Genomic DNA, 17,106 nt, shown 5'->3' with positions numbered 1-17,106 from the left:
GCTGCTGCAAGTAATATTTTCATTGTACCTGCAATACATCTTACATAGAAACATAGAAATATAGACAATAGGTGCAGGAGTAGGCCATTCGGCCCTTCGAGCCTGCACCGTTCGCCATTCAATATGATCATGGCTGATCATCCAACTCAGTATCCTGTACCTGCCTTCTCTCCATACCCCCTGATCCCTTTAGCCACAAGGGCCACATCTAACTCCCTCTTAAATATAGCCAATGAACTGACCTCAACTACCCTCTGTGGCAGAGAATTCCACAGATTCACCACTCTCTGTGTGAAAAATGTTTTCCTCATCTCGGTCCTAAAGGATTTCCCCCTTATCCTTAAGCTGTGACCCCTTGTCCTGGACTTCCCCAACATCGGGAACAATCTTCCTGCATCTAGCCTGTCCAACCCCTTAAGAATGTTGTACGTTTCTATAAGATCCCCCGTTAATCTTCTATGCATGTAACAATAAATTTGACTTGCCTAGAGAAGTACTTAATTTCAATAGGGAAATCATATGATAGAAGTCGCATATTGTGTCTCTCAGATTTTTTTTCTCCTCCAATCCCTAATCCTGGCCACATTTTGATGATGCCGAGATCAACAGTTATGTCCGTTGTGAATGCATCTCCTGTATTTTCTGTTTGAAGATTAGCCTCAGGTAGCTCTATTATTTAAAAATAATTTGATCCTTGGGGTGGACTATATATTAAGTTGTTTGAAAATTGTTCCATCCCATGTGATTCCATCAACCTAACCAGTTTCCTGGGGGTTGTCATTGTTATTATTCATAAGCCAATTAGGAAGCCACCTCATGTCCTTGTAATAGTAAGGCATATAATGGTGCCATCTGCAGAAGAAAGTGAAACTCATTATCTTTGAAAGATGAATCTTCAAAGGAATTTCATGTCAGGTGAAATTAAGATGTGAGCTGTTTTAGGCATGTGTGTGTTGTCATGAAGTATTGACTATAGAAAGACAAGTATTTGTTATTTCCATGTTTCTACTGTGGTGATAAAATTGGTTAGAATTAGGAATTGCTGTCGATTGAGAAAATGTCTGTAGTTTCTTGCAATAAATTTGTGGAGCCATCATAGTCATAGAGTCTGAGATTTACACTGGGTGGAAAAACCTGTTTCCATGTTGTATGAATATGGCTCCACCATTTTATTGCAATACACATTTTCTCAATTGACAGCAATTCCTAATATTAACCAATTTTAATCTGCCTTAAGATGTTCAGCACCTCCTCAACAGTTCCATTGAATGGCCCAAATTTCCTGACCTTCATGTCTTTTACCACAGTTCAAACAGATCTGTACACCGCTTTTTTACTTTGATTGTTTTCTGCGGTAATAAATAACCACTTGACCTTCAAAGGAGCCCTTGATGTATTTTCAAAATTTGCACGAAGCTTGGCCTATAAACGAGAAAGTGACAGTGCAAGTCCAATAGCACTGACGAAGTTGAGCCATTCAGGACAACACTGCACCTTGCCAATCTAAACACTCTCCATGACTCCATGTACCATGGCTTCAGCATGTACACTATCCACGAAGCACTGCTGCAATGCAACCGTTTCCCAGTAGTTGACAGAACACCTCCCAAATCCTTGACATTCGGTGCAAAGTAGAATAAGGGCAGGTGGCACATGAGAAGCACATGCAATTGAATATACCTGTGCCCTTGCTTTTAATTATCTATTTTCCATTTCTGAATTAATGCATAATACATAAAATAAATTTTCGTGACACAGTAGAATTTCTTGACATTTTTTTAATAACTTTCATCAGCTTGAGGTGTATTTCAATTGTATAAAACAAATAGAGTTTCCCTTACAATAATACTCACAGCTACACAGTCCCAGACAGGGTCAACTTTTACAGAACTTCCCGGGAAGAAGGTGTTCTGAAAACATTAGCACGAAGCTGGCTGTGCCATATCAAAATACTTTATTATTCTTCTATAATATTAAAATTGAACAGTGATTACTTATAATATTTTTCCCATCATAATCATGATTAATTTAAATAAATAATTATAATAATTTATTTGATTGGGATTCAATTGATAACCAGGAGTGTGATCATAAAGTGAAAGGCACCCTTGCAAATCTGGACTCTGCAGAGGAAGTCTTTGCCACTTCAATACGGGTGCATTTGAAGCAGTTTAAACATTGTTTTTTTTTATAAATAGCAATTGTACAGAGATAAAACATTCGGCATCTAAAATTATACAATTGTTGTACAGCTTCATATTTAACCTTATAACCTAGACTATGAAAATGAAAAAAAAAATGAAAAAGAAAAGTGAAGATATACCTTGCCCCTCGTCCCCCCCCCCGCCCTCCTCACCCAACCCGGCATCGGATTTACATTTTAATTTGGGTTGCACCATGCTATTCTTGTAAACATTCGGTGAAAGGTGTCCATGTCTTGAGAAATTGATCTGGCTTTTCCGCCAAGACAAGCCTAATGTTTTCCAAATGTAGTGTCTCGGACATGTTTGTGATCCACATCTTCACTGTAGGGACTGTTGTCTGTTTCCAAAATTTAAGTTTTTTTTTTTTTTCTTAAATGTAATGATTTTATTTTGATTATAACTACAATTAAATGTTTGTTCCAAATTTGTCATGGAGAAAAATAAAATAGAATGAAACATCTTTCATTCAAACAAAAAATTACAATTTAAAAACCTATTGAAAAAAAAATCTCTTTGCTTTAAAAGTACATTATTGTGCCACTGACCTCCTCTCCCCCTACCAACCCTCACGGTCCCTCAGATCCACATCAGCCGGTCTCCTCTCCATCCACAAGTCCAACCTCCGCAGTTTTGGGGACATAGCCTTCTCCAGGGCAGCTCCCAGGCTCTGGAACTCCCTCCCCCAACTGATCCGCAATTCCGTGTCCCTCACCATCTTCCAGTCCCGCCTCAAGACCCATCTCTTCACCTCTGCCTATCCTTAGCCCCACGTCCCCCTCCCTTTTCATCTGTGCATTAATTGCCTCATATTGTGTTTTGAATTGTATTCTGTCTTTACTTTGTGTACTAGTCATGTCTCTACTATTTATTTCATTCCCCTTACATGTTTTTCCTCTACCTGCTAAATTTTTGTAAGGTGTCCTTGAGACTCTTGAAAGGCGCCCATAAATAAAATGTATTATTATTATTATTACCAACTTTGGATTATTGAACTGCTAAATTAGATTCACTAATTCCACTTTAAACTTATTTCTTCTCTGACCTTCATTTTCTTTAAGCCTAAACTCAAGTTACAGAGTTCTATGTGCTCTTGACGTTACTGCCCAAGTCCCGTTCTAACCTGTCTAACTTTGGTAACTCATTCATCACCTCTACTCACATTTATTTTTCTGTGTGATATTTTTTCCTATAAACCATTTTTTCCCCTGTTCTATTGTGTTTCAGGTTTCTAACTTGTCTTAGCTAGTAACATGTTATTTCTGTGGCATGTTCTGTTCTGCTTCGGGTGGCTATTTTCATTCTGTCAATCTGTTATGGTGACTGTACTAGAACCTCTTACGTTTTCTCCCACAGGGCTATCCATTTTTTCTGCATGATGCAATACATCACTGTGTGAAGCTAGGGTTGAGACCCTCCAGTCCAATTTTAAAATGAAGACAAAATCTATAAATCGAGTGATTTGCCATTAGAAGAAGCAAGATTAAAACTTAATTATGGAATCTAATTTAACAGTTCAATAAACCAAAGTGGGTACAATAAAGTACTTTAAAGGCATTAAAGAGAATTTTTAATGCATGGAAGGATTTTTTTACTGATTAGCTGCATCTGAGAGAGAGAGCAGCATTGGATCTGGACATGATACGTTGCCTGTCCATGTTCTCCAGGATTGCTGCCTGACCCGCTAAGTTACTCCAGCACTTTATTCCTTTTTCGACTGTATCTAATCTTGACTGGTGGAATAGGGCAACTTCCAAAATTAAAATGTGTGGATCTTTGATCGTGACAGTTTCCTCTGCCATTGTTGTTTTGAGGTAGGTATTTGATCAAAACTGTAACCATCTAGCCTTTGATTTTTTCCTTCGCACACATATAATCCAAACAAAATATGAAAATTGGGCACTGATGCAATAATTTTCTTTTGCCTAAACCTGCCTAAAAATGCATTGACATAACTGTGTGTTTTTCCTATTCTGATGCATCTCCTCACGCACAGTAATGCTGGAATTAGTTACACTACTAACTGCTTTGATAGAGAGGGAAATAGTTAATGTCTCGTTAATGATGTTTCTTCAGGATTGAGACAGCTGATCATCCAGTATCTCCTCCCTTTCATCGTCTTCAACCTTATTGTTCCCCAGCCCTGAACTGCCTGCTTCTATCTCCTTCCCAAAATCTACAATCAGGACCCATTGTTTTCGCTTGCTCAAGCCCCAGGTTACTCGTCTCCCAATACCTCGATTCCATCCTATCCCCCTTTGCCCAGTTCTTTCCGACCGACATCCGACTCCTCAAAAGCCCTTCAACTTTTCAAAAGCTTTCAATTCCCGGGCTCCAATTGCCTTATCTTTACCATGGGTGTCCAGTCGCTTTACACCTTCATCAAACAACAGAAAGGTCTCAGGGCCCTCTGGCTTCTCCCGGCACAGAGACCCAATCAGTTTCCCTCTACTCACACTCTCCCCTGCCTACTGGGCTTGTCCTCATCCTCACCTCTTCTCACTTCAATAGACAATAGACAACAGGTGCAGGAGCAGGCCATTTGGCCCTTCGAGTCAGCACCGCCATTCAATGTGATCATGGCTGATCATCCCCAATCAGTACCCCGTTCCTGCCTTCTCCCCATATCCCCTGACTCCGCTATTTTTAAGAGCCCTATCTAGCTCTCTCTTGAAAGCATCCAGAGAACCTGCCTCCACCGCCCTCTGAGGTAGAGAATTCCACAGACTCACAACTCTCTGTGAGAAAAAGTGTTTCCTCGTCTCCGTTCTAAATGGCTTACTCCTTATTCTTAAACTGTGGCCCCTGGTTCTGGACTCCCCCAACATCGGGGACATGTTTCCTGCCTCTAGTGTGCATGATCCCACTCCTGCACCTAATGTCTCTACGGGTGCTGTCTGTATGGAGTTCGTACGTTTTCCCCGTGACTTGCGTTTGTTTTCTCCGAGATCTTCGGTTTCCTCCCACACTCCAAAGATGTACAGGTTTGTAGGTTAATTGACTTGCTATCAATGTAAAATTGTCCCTAATGTGTTAATGGATAATGTTGATGTGCGGGGACTCGGTGAGCAGAAGGGCCTGTTTCCCTGCTGTACCTCCAAACTAAACTATCCCTTGCCAGACTTTGTCCTGGCCCACCTCTCTTGCAACTTTCTCCTTCCCCCACCACAATCAGCCTGAAGAAGCGTCCTGACCCAAAACGTCACCTATCCCTTCTCCAGAGATGCTGCCTGACCCGCTGAGTTACTCCAGCAGAGTTTTGTAAACCACCATCTGCAGTTTCTTGTGTATCCAGTATATCTTACACTTGGTATAAATGTGGAACCCTATCAAGCTGACTGATAGCCAACATTACTTGTTCATGTGTTTCTGTATTCAATTGTTCGAAATACAGAATAATTAATTCATAGTTTTTCTCTCTTTTTAAAAGTTTTATTTCAGCTTCTACTTTTGCATATTTCAATTGCTTTTTACTTTCTGATTTTCTGTTGGTGAATATTCATATGCATTTGGCTGGCCACCCTGCTTGACAATAAGCTACCTGTTGGACACCAAGAGTCCCACAGAAGTGGTTGTTGACATCAACTCAGCAAAGGACCATAAATCGCCATAACAATTGCATATTATCATATTATCTGAATGGTGGCCGATTAGGAAAAGGGGAGATGCAACGAGACCTGGGTGTCATGGTACACCAGTCATTGAAAGTAGGCATGCAGGTGCAGCAGGCATTGAAGAAAGCGAATGGTATGTTAGCATTCATAGCAAAAGGGTTTGAGTATAGGAGCAGGGTGGTTCTACTGCAGTTGTACAGGGTCTTGGTGAGACCACACCTGGAGTATTGCGTACAGTTTTGGTCTCCTAATCTGAGGAAAGACATTCTTGCCATAGAGGGAGTACAGAGACTGATTCCTGGGATGTCAGGACTTTCATATGAAGATAGACTGGATAGACTCGGCTTGTACTCGCTAGAATTTAGAAGATTGAGGGGGGATCTTATAGAAACTTACAAAATTCTTAAGGGGTTGGACAGGCTAGATGCAGGAAGATTGTTCCCGATGTTGGGGAAGTCCAGAACAAGGGGTCACACTTTAAGGATAAAGGGGAAATCTTTTAGGACTGAGATGAGAAAAACATTTTTTACACAGAGAGTGGTGAATCTCTGGAATTCTCTGCTACAGAAGGTACTTGAGGCCACAGTTCATTGGCTATATTTAAGAGGGAGTTAGATGTGGCCCTTGTGGCTAAAGGGATCAGGGGGTATGGAGAGAAGGCAGGTACAGGATACTGAGTTGGATGATCAGCCATGATCATATTGAATGGCGGTGCAGGCTCGAAGGGCCGAATGGCCTACTCCTGCATCTATTTTCTATGTTTCTATGTAACATCTACGTGGGGGTTTACTTCAAAGTCAGTACATCAGGGTTGCTTTATTAATTAGTGCAAAATCTAGGCCAAATCTAGTTGTTTTAAGAACAAAGAGGGAAAAAACTGCAAGAGTAAAAGAGAAGTGGATTCAAAATATTACATAATGTAAATAAAACTCTCATTAGAACGACGCAGTTGCCATAAAAGTTATTTATTATTGATGTTTAGTGGGAGGTATTCGGTGATATTGCTGAAGGGTGGATTGGGATTTGAGATTTGGATCCTGATGTGTGCACAGTCTCACTGCAGCAGAACTGAATCACGATTAAACAACACTTATTCACCTTTAGGCACTTCACTGAGACTGGAAGATGCAATGCTTCACAATGTTTGTCCAATACTATATAAAAAAAAGTCTTGTGAAGCAAGAAATTAATTCTTGAATGCTTAAAGTGAGACCACACCTGGAGTATTGTGTGCAGTTTTGGTCTCCAAATTTGAGGAAGGACATTCTTGCTATTGAGGGAGTGCAGCGTAGGTTTACAAGGTTAATTCCCGGGATGGCGGGACTGTCATGCTGAGAGAATGGAGTGGCTGGGCTTGTACACTCTGGAATTTAAATAAGAGGGGATCTCATTGAAACATATAAGATTATTAAGAGTTTGGACACGCTAGAGGCAGGAAATATGTTCCCGATGTTGGGGGAGTCCAGAACCAGGGGCACAGTTTAAGAATAAGGGGTAAGCCATTTAGAACAGAGTTGAGGAAACACCTTTTCTCACAGAGAGTTGTGAGTCTGTGGAATTCTCTGTCTCAGGGTGGTGGAGGCCGGTTCTCTGGATAGTTTCAAGAGCTCTTGAAGGTAGCGGAGTCAGGGGAAATGGGGAGAAGGCAGGAACGGGGTACTGATTGGGGATGATCAGCCATGATCACATTGAATGGCGGTGCTGGCTCGAAGGGCCGAATGGCCTACTCCTGCACCTATTGTCTCTTGTCTATTGTCCATTAAAAGTGTGCGGAAATATTCTGTAGGTTATATCACCAGCGCCAGAGACCTGGGTTCAATCCTGACCTCAGGTGCTGATTGTGTGGTGTTTGCATGGTCTCCCTGTAACTGTGTGGGTTTCCTCCAGGTGTGTCGGTTTCCTCTAACATCCCAAAAAACGAGTGGGTTTGTAGGTTAATTGGTCTCTGTAAATTTCCTGTAGTGTGCAGGGAGTGGATACGAAAGTAGAATAACATAGAACTAGTGTGAACGGGTGAGCAATGGTCGGGGTGGACTGAGTGGGCCGAGGGGCCTGTTTCTATGCTGTGTCTCGTAACTAAATCTTTGCATCTTTTGATTCCATTTAAGTCAACAGCAGTGAATGTATTAATGGAATACTACTGATCGCCATTAATCTTACATCAATTTAGTGCTAGCAGACGGAGATGAATTGCAACAAAGTTTTGCTCATCTTGACCAATAACCTCTGATTCCTTTTTAGTTACATTGCTTTGAATCGTGGAATAATAGAGAATTATTTTTGTTTGTTGCAGGTCTTTGAAAATGCTGTTCCCTTTAATTCCTGATCTTTCCTTTGAATTTAATAAGGTATCCCTTTTCAAGTATTCATTCGACTTAACGATCGTGTCTCCACCACCTTATCCAAGCAGCGCATTCGGATCAATATTGACAACAGCAACTTTATGTACCATCATTCACTGTAGCAAAATTCCCAAGGCACTTCAGAAAAACATAAACAAGATGTAATCGTTAAAACAGTGCCTAAAGAACTGTTTATTTTGCCAATTATCTTAAATCAGCATCCTTTGATTACTGACCGTGTTGCCACGAGAAAGATTTATATAACACAAATCAATGTTACAAAATTCCCAAGGCACTTCAGGAAAAAAAAATGAAACAAAATCTGATGGTTAAAACACGGGGTGTTTGCCAATTTGTATCCTCTGATTAGTGTACTTATTGCTACTTGCAATTGTTTTTGCCTCATTTAATGCATAAAGGCATTTATAATTTTGAATGTTCAAGAAGGAACTGCAGATGCTGGAAAATCGAAGGTAGACAAAATTGCTGGAGAAACTCAGCGGGTGCGGCAGCATCTATGGAGCGAAGGAAATAGGCAACGTTTCGGGCCGAAACGTTGCCTATTTCCTTCGCTCCATAGATGCTGCCGTACCCGCTGAGTTTCTCCAGCACTTTTGTCTACCTTATAATTTTGAGCCCCTTTTTTGCTTTCTCTGCTACAGAGAGAACAGATTCACTAATGTACAGTAATCCTCAGAACCACTCTTGGTCGTATCTCCTATGCGCCCGCTATAAGCTCAATATCCTGCTTGAAGAACAGTGCTTATAACTGATAGACAGAAAATCATGATTTAAAAATACAAAAGTTCTATTTAACTTCTTGAGGATTATGCAGGCACAAAATAAAGACTGAGCCATATGTGGGATTAAGGTAGAAGATGAAATATTATCAGCTTTATAGTTTTTTATTTTTAAAGACCATAACATGTTAAATATTGTCCTGAGGGATTGATAATCCAAAAAATAGATTTTTCTGGGTCAAGATTAATTCTAATCTTAGTACGATGATTGTATAGTTAATTACACCTCATTCAATATTTAACATATTCCGTGCTCTTTATAGTGAAAATAATTTATAAAACATTGAAGTTCACATTAAATTACTGACTCTTAACTAGATTTCATTTCTGCAGAAGAAGCACCATATCATTGAGAGCATTTTCTGGAGTTATCTATATAGGGTGCAGGTCCTGGAAGTTGAAGTTAACCTTTGAAAGTACTGATGGGGAATGCTGTCATTTTACCATCAATTCTGAGCCAAAGAATTAAACTTTATGAAGTATAGTAGTAAAACCTACTGTAATTCATTGATTTACTGTGATGGCAATTATCAAGATAATTCCCTAATAAACCTGCATGGGATGATGATCTTGGGTTAGTTAAGTTAAGGATTGATAAAGACATGAGAGAGGTATCTGTGACATGGAATTGTGCGTGGATGTGTGCAAAGGGCCTGTACCACTTAGACGATTTTTTCGGCGATTGCCACCGACTGTCACAGTCGTAGCAGGTCGCCGAAAAAGCGGCGACTGGACCCCTCCCCCCCCCACGGCAATGTCTATGGCAAGCTACGACAACCGGCGACCCATTAGGATGTCCACCTACGACCACACCTACAGCAATGTACGTCCACCTGCGACAAGCTACGACAAGCAATGACCCTGTCGGCGACAACTGAAGACAATTCGGTCGCTGGTACCTGACGTAGGTTGACGTAGGTAATCGCCAATGGAATTCACCAAAGTCAGCAGCCGGTGACAACCAACGTCACCTGGTTACAACCTACATCAGCACCTACAACAGGAGAAGACAAGCTACGTCAAGCCCACAGTCGCCAAAAGGTTTTGAACATTTCAAAATCCAGCAGCGACCAGAAAAACGTTACGACTCTTTAGACGACTTGAGGAGGCTACTCACGGCCATACAGGCGTCACCCAGCGACCATGTGGTGACAGCCTAGTCGCCGAAAAAAACACCTAAGTGGGACAGGGGCTTAAATACATCAGCCATGAGTTGATGCTGGGCAATTTGGGTCTTCAGTTGTGATGCATCAATAATGACCATTAAGGAGACCAGGGAGATGTGTGCTCATCGTGTGGCCATCGTGTGCTCGTTGTGTGGGCACTGTGTGGACACTCACAAATGAGCGTGTGCTTCTATGCTACTGTGGCAGGCTACTGAGGATCTTCATGGAACATCTCTATTCTCAAGATGAGGCTTTCCAAAGTCAGGTTTATTCGTCACATACACATACGAGATGTGCAGTGAAATGTACAGTGTCAATGCTTGTGGATTGTGCAAAAAAAAACACAAAACAGAATGGAACAGAAACACATATTCACATATTACATAATTGTGGGAGGAAAAAAAAGAAAAAAACAGCAATTTAAAAAGACACCACACAACAGTAGATTAGTTCAGTAAAGTTAGTCCCTGGTGAGATAGGAGTTTACAGTCCTAATGGGAAGAAACTCCTTCTCATCCTCTCCGTTCTCACAGCATGGCAACGGAGGCGTTTGCCTGACCGTAGCAGCTGGAACAGTCCGTTGCTGGGGTTGAAGGGGTCATCTACTGTAGTCTTATGAAATGTTCCCATTCTTCTGGAAATATATATATTTTTTTCCTCTGCTGTAATCAATGGAGTGCTGTGTTTCTTTTATTTCTTGCACATTTATTTTCAACCTGCCCCATCTCTTCAGACAGAGTAGAGTTGTTCCCTGCCCTACATCTTTCACCCTCCGAGCCTCTGATCCAGCATATCATCCTTCACCAACTAGTGCCGTTTGAGTGCAATCCACCACCAGTCACATCTTCCCTTCTCCCACATTCAGGAGACGAGGAAGATGTTTGCTGGTTGCGTGGACACTCACAACTGAGTGTGTGTCTCTGGGTTAATGTGGTCGGCTACTGAGGATGTTTAGTTTCATGGGTCTTCCACTTCATCTGCCAGAGGGCGAATATATGTTCATTTGGGAATCCTTCACAATTGAGTGTTTGTCTTTAAAAAAGTGTTGATACGTTTGCACACGTGTAAAAGAAAAATAGACACTAGACTTGGAATAGAGGTGTATAAAATCTTGAGAGGAATAGATCGGGTAGACACACAGAGTCTCATGCCTAGAGGAATCGAGAACCAGACATTTAAGCTGGTCCACAAACATTACATCTCTGGCAAAACGGGCACAGCAGCGGTTGTACTTCCTCCGCAGGTTGAGAAGTTTACACCTCCACCCTCCCATCCTCGCCACTTTCTACAGAAGCACAATTGAGTCGGTCATGACCAGCTGCATCTCTACGTGGTGCGGCAGCTGTACAGCTGCGGACTGGAAGTGCCTTCAGAGAGTGGTGAGGACAGCGGAAAAAATCATTGGGACTTCTCTTCCTTCCATCATGGACATGGGGTACAAGCGCTGTCTGATTAGAGCTAGCTAAGGGCATTACCAGAGCCCCCACACACCCACAATTTGGACTGCTTATACTGCTTAACTCTGGGAGGAGGTACCGCAGCATGAAGAGCGGGACAACCAGGTTCTGCAACAGCTTCATCCCCCAGGCCATAAGATTACTGAACAATCAACAAAACCGAGGCTAGAACTTTTAAAATATCGACACTTTTTAAAAACTTTTTATATATATTTATTTTACAGAACCATGCACATGAGGCATTTTTATGGACGCACCTAGCACTTTTACTTTTACTATTTACCTGATTTGGAGAGTCAAATGCAACGAAATTTCGTTCAAGGTGCACTGTGTCTAGGTGTATATCTGAATGACAATAAAGTTTTCATTCATTCATTCATCGGTGTAAAATGAAGGGGAAAAGATTGAATAGGAATCTGAGGGGTACCTTTTTCACACAAAGGGTGGTGGGTGTATGGAACGAGCTGCCAGGGGAGGTAGTTGAGGCTGGGTCTATCACAAAATTTATTAAACAATTGGGGAGGTACATAGATAGGACAGGTTTAGAGGGATATTGGCAAAACACAGGCAGGTGGGACTAGTGTAGCTGGGACATGTTGGTCGGTCTGGGCAAGTTGGGCTGAAGGGCCTGTTTCCACACTGTATCACTATGACTAAAATATTAAGCCATTTCAGAAGTCTCTGTTGATTGCTCATCTTCCAATTTCTACTTTTTTTTGACAAATCTGATTTTAAAAAATGTAGATGAAATGACAGGGAAAGTCGATGAAAGGAACACAATAGATATTTTCTGTGTGGGTTTGCAGAAGGCCAGTCCCACATACAAGACTGGTTAGCAAAATCAAGCCTCATGCAATTAAAAGGTCAGTGGCAACAGAGATACGCAACTGGCCAAGGGCAAGCAGGCAGTCATTGTTAATTGTTTCATTTTTAGGTGAGAGGATGGTTCATGGCTGTTTCCCCTGACATGACTGCTGTACTGTCCTAATTTTGAGAAAAAGTCTTAATGACCTGGATATTGATGTGGAGGACTCGGGTTATATTTAAAATTAACTTGGGGTAGAACAACATTTCAAACTCGCTACTGTGGAAGAACTTGCAAGAAATTGTAACTGTGTCAGTGCTGTTTATGTGCCGACTATTTACCTGCCTTGGGTATGTAGGCAAAGAATTTCACTGTGCCTTGTCACATGTGACAGTAGACAATAGGTGCAGGTGTAGGCCATTCGGCCCTTCGAGCCAGCACCGCCATTCAATGTGATCATGGCTGATCATCCCCAATCAGTACCCCGTTCCTGCCTTCTTGGTTCTTGGTTTCTTGGTCCTCCAAAATATTCCAAATGGAATTTAAACTGGAGGTGGTGGAGGGAGGGTTTAAGCCAGAAAGGGTTATTGGGAAGAAAGAGCTACTTTAAATTTAGTTGCATCTGGTTGGGTAACAATAGTTGGGTGGAGATTATTCCATGCTTTAATTGTGCGGGGGAAGAACGAATTGCTGTACACATCTGTCTTTGTAGCTGGAATCACAAATTGGATCAAATGTCCGCATCTGCTCCTAATTGGTTTGGGTTTGGTGTAGGTCTTGTAATCTATGTCGAGCTGACCATTTAACATTTTGTAAAAACAGGTCAAACGGTGAGCTTCACGTCTGTCTTGGAGAGTTTCCACCCCAGAGAATTCAGAAGTTTGGTGACACTCGCTTCTCTCTCCAAACTTCTTCCCATATCCCCTGACTCCGCCATTTTTAAGAGCCCTATCTAGCTCTCTCTTGAAAGCATCCAGAGAACCTGCCTCCACCGCCCTCTGAGGCAGAGAATTCCACAGACTCACCACTCTCTGTGAAAAAATTGTTTCCATTCTATTCCAACTAGGAGGTGTGTAACAGTACGGCAGATGGTAATAGACTACAAAAAGGCAATGACTTGTAAAAACAGTTGTAGACAAAATTTAATGTAGAGAAATGTGACGTGACACACTTTGGCAGAAAGGATGGGGAAAAATGAATGGCACAATACAAAAGGGTGTTCAGGAACAGCAGGACTTGGCTTTACATATGCATACATCTTTGAAAGTGGCAGGACATGTTGTGAGAGCAATTAGCAAAGCAGATGGGATTCTGGACTTCATAAACAGAGGTGTTGAACACAAAAGCAAGGTGGTTATGTTTAATCTGTCTAAAATATTGCAGGGTCCCACAAATGGAGTTTTGCAACAAACTCTAATTGCTATACTTTATGAAGGACTTGAAGGTACTCAAGAGGGTCTAGAATAAAATTATTGTAAGGAGCCAGCAAAGAGGGATTTCCATCTCAATGTTAGATTGGACTAGCTGGTGTTGTCTTTCATGGAAAAAAAATGTTGTGAGGAAGCTCGATAGATCAAGTGCTGTAACTGAGCTACAGATACATTCCTCTCCACATCCACTGATTCAAATAGACTCAAACTGTTTTCAATCTCTGTATTTTACTCTGCAGAAAGATGAGCATCCAATCCCATGTTTTTGCACCAGCAATGTTACTATTTGTAATATCCTCATCTCCTCTCTGGAGCAACCCACCGGGAACTGAAATGCTTATGCTTGAACTTAATATCCTAGTATTTTCTTTACCAACCTCCTAATCTTCATGCTTTACATTTTTAGATAATAGGCTCTATTGTAAGGAGTTGCCTCTTGTAAAGGGCCTGCCCCACTTGGGCGACCTAATCCGCGAGTTCTGGCGAGTTTGCCCTCGACTCATACTCGCAGCATGGTCGACACGAGGTCGTAGGAGGTCTTCGTCACTCACCTTCATGCTCGAGAGTGGTCTCCGTGTACTCGAGGTCTCAGCTAGGTCGCGGCGATTTTTTCAACATGTTAAAAAATGCCCGCGAGTAAAAAACGGTCGCCATGGAAAAAATCGGTACGTTTTTTACTCGTAGGTTTAGGCGTAGTTGGTCGTAGTAGGTCGGCATGTTAGTCGTAGGTAATCGAGGGTAGTCGAAGGCAGTCGTAGATAGTCTTCATCAATTACACTGGTAAACATATATGCGCCCAATTTTGATAACCCTCAATTTTTTAATAAAATTCTGAATATAATTGCAGAATGTAATTATCAAAATGTTATAATTGGAGGAGACTTTAACTGTGTTTTAGACCCGTATCTAGATAAATCGATGCAAAAACAAAAAGGTAATAGGAAATCTAAAACCAGTGAACTTTTACATACATATATGGAAAACACAAATATAGTAGATGTGTGGAGGATTGCAAACCCGACGGGAAGGGATTATTCGTTTTATTCAACGGTGCATAAAACATACTCACGGATAGACTATTTTCTTGTGGATACAAAATTAATTCCGCACACTATGAACCCTAAATACCACATTAATGCGATCTCAGACCACTCTCCGTTAACTTTTGTTTTAAAACTAGAAGGAATGTCTATGAATAAATCGTTCTGGAGGTTTAACTCGCAAATTTTAAAAGACCCACAAGGGAGTATATATCTAAAAAAACAGATGGACCTATTTTTTGAGATAAATGATACACCAGATATATCCCCCACGCTATTATGGGAATCCTTCAAAGCATTTATTAGAGGAGTCATTATTTCATTTCAAGCTTATCAAAATAAAAAGAATAAGAATGAACAAAGACATTTAGAAGAACAAATAAAACAATTAGATACAGATAATGCTAAAGATCCAACTATGGATAAACATAATAAAATCCTACTATTGAAATTCAAGCTAAATAAATTACTGTCAGAGAAAGTTATAACATTATTTCAAATCGCAAAACAAGAACACTTCGAATTCGGGGACAAACCCCACAAACTTCTAGCACGCCAACTGAAAAAATGGGAAAAAGAGAATGCAATACTAAAGATTAAATCAGACAGAGGGGAATTATTAACATTACCCAAGGATATCAATAAAAGATTTGCTCAATTTTACCAGAATCTATACACATCTAAAACGTTAATAGACAATAATAAAATTTCAGAATTTCTAGATAACTGTAACCTACCACAATTAGAACTGAGGGAACAAGAGGAACTGGGAGCACAAATTACTTCTAAGGAGATAGAAGACACAATAAAAACACTAAAGAATGGAAAAACACCAGGACCAGACGGATTCAGTAATGAATTTTATAAATCTTTTTACGACATAGTTACTCCACGATTACAGAAAATGTATACATATGCTTTTAAAGAGCAAAGCTTACCTGAAACACTAGCAGAATCAACGATCATATTAATACTTAAAAAAGATAAAAATATAGAAGAACCAGGTTCATATAGAGCTATTGCTTTGTTAAATACGGATCAAAAAATAATAGCGAAAACACTAGCCAGTAGACTAAGCAGGTATGTTAGTAGACTAATAAATGAGGATCAAACAGGATTTATACCTAAGAGACACTCATTCAATAATTTGAGACGTTTGCTTAACATAATGCACTCACATAAATCTCACGACCAAGAGTTATCTATCATCTGACTGAACGCAGAAAAAGCGTTTGATCAAGTAGAATGGGATTATATGATTAAAGTATTGCAAAAATTCCAATTGGGAGAGAACTTCATTGCATGGATAAAACTATTATATAACAAACCTACGGCTAGAATACTAACTAATAATATATTATCCTCGAAATTTGAACTATCAAGGGGCAATAGACAAGGATGTTCATTATCACCGCTGTTATTTGCTTTGGTAATTGAACCCCTTGCTGAAAAAATTAGAACACACCCGGATATTTATGGTTATAATACAAAATATTCAAATAACAAAATATCCCTATATGCCGATGATGTACTACTGTACATCACAAAACCACAAATTAGTATACCAAATATATTAAATTTAATTGAGGACTTTGGATCCTTTTCAGGATATAGAATAAATTGGAACAAAAGTGAAATTATGTCGCTAAAACCAAAAGACTCAACACACCTCCGGAAATTCCCCTTTAAAATAGCTACAGAAAAATTCAAATATTTGGGAATTGAAATTACTAGAAACTACCATGATATGTTTAAAGCCAATTATAATCCCTTACTTAAGAAACTAAATAATTTGATTAAATTCTGGAAAACACTTCCGATGTCCTTAATAGGCAGAATAAACGCTATAAAAATGATTTTCTTACCACAAATCCTATACCTATTTCAATCAACACCTATATATCTCCCAAATAAGTTTTTCAAAAAATTGGACTCAGACATTACAAATTTTATATGGGATTATAAATCCCATAGAATACAAAGAGCACACCTTAATAAACGAAAAGAGTTGGGGGGTCTAGCGCTCCCTAACTTTATGTATTATAATTGGGCAGTAAATATTAAAAATATGATTCACCTGCTGGACAATTCTGCCCAGCAGGCGGACTGGATTGTAATGGAAAAAGGGGACTGCTCCCCGAGTAATATAGGAGCGATTATCCTCTCACCAATAAATTTGAATAATAAAAATTATAATAAAAATCCAATTATACATAGCACAATTAGAACATGGAAACAAATAAAACAGAAT

General features: G+C 40.2%; 1 protein-coding gene across 3 annotated transcripts in view; it reads left to right on the top strand.

The window, feature by feature from the left end:
* Positions 1-17,106, top strand: part of inpp4b (inositol polyphosphate-4-phosphatase type II B) — a 589,015-nt gene that overhangs the window by 171,241 nt on the left and 400,668 nt on the right. The window lies entirely within an intron of this gene.

This window comes from Amblyraja radiata, chromosome 1 (assembly GCF_010909765.2).
Source record: "Amblyraja radiata isolate CabotCenter1 chromosome 1, sAmbRad1.1.pri, whole genome shotgun sequence".
Lineage (NCBI taxonomy): Eukaryota > Metazoa > Chordata > Chondrichthyes > Rajiformes > Rajidae > Amblyraja > Amblyraja radiata.
This window is presented reverse-complemented; position numbering and strand designations above follow the sequence as displayed.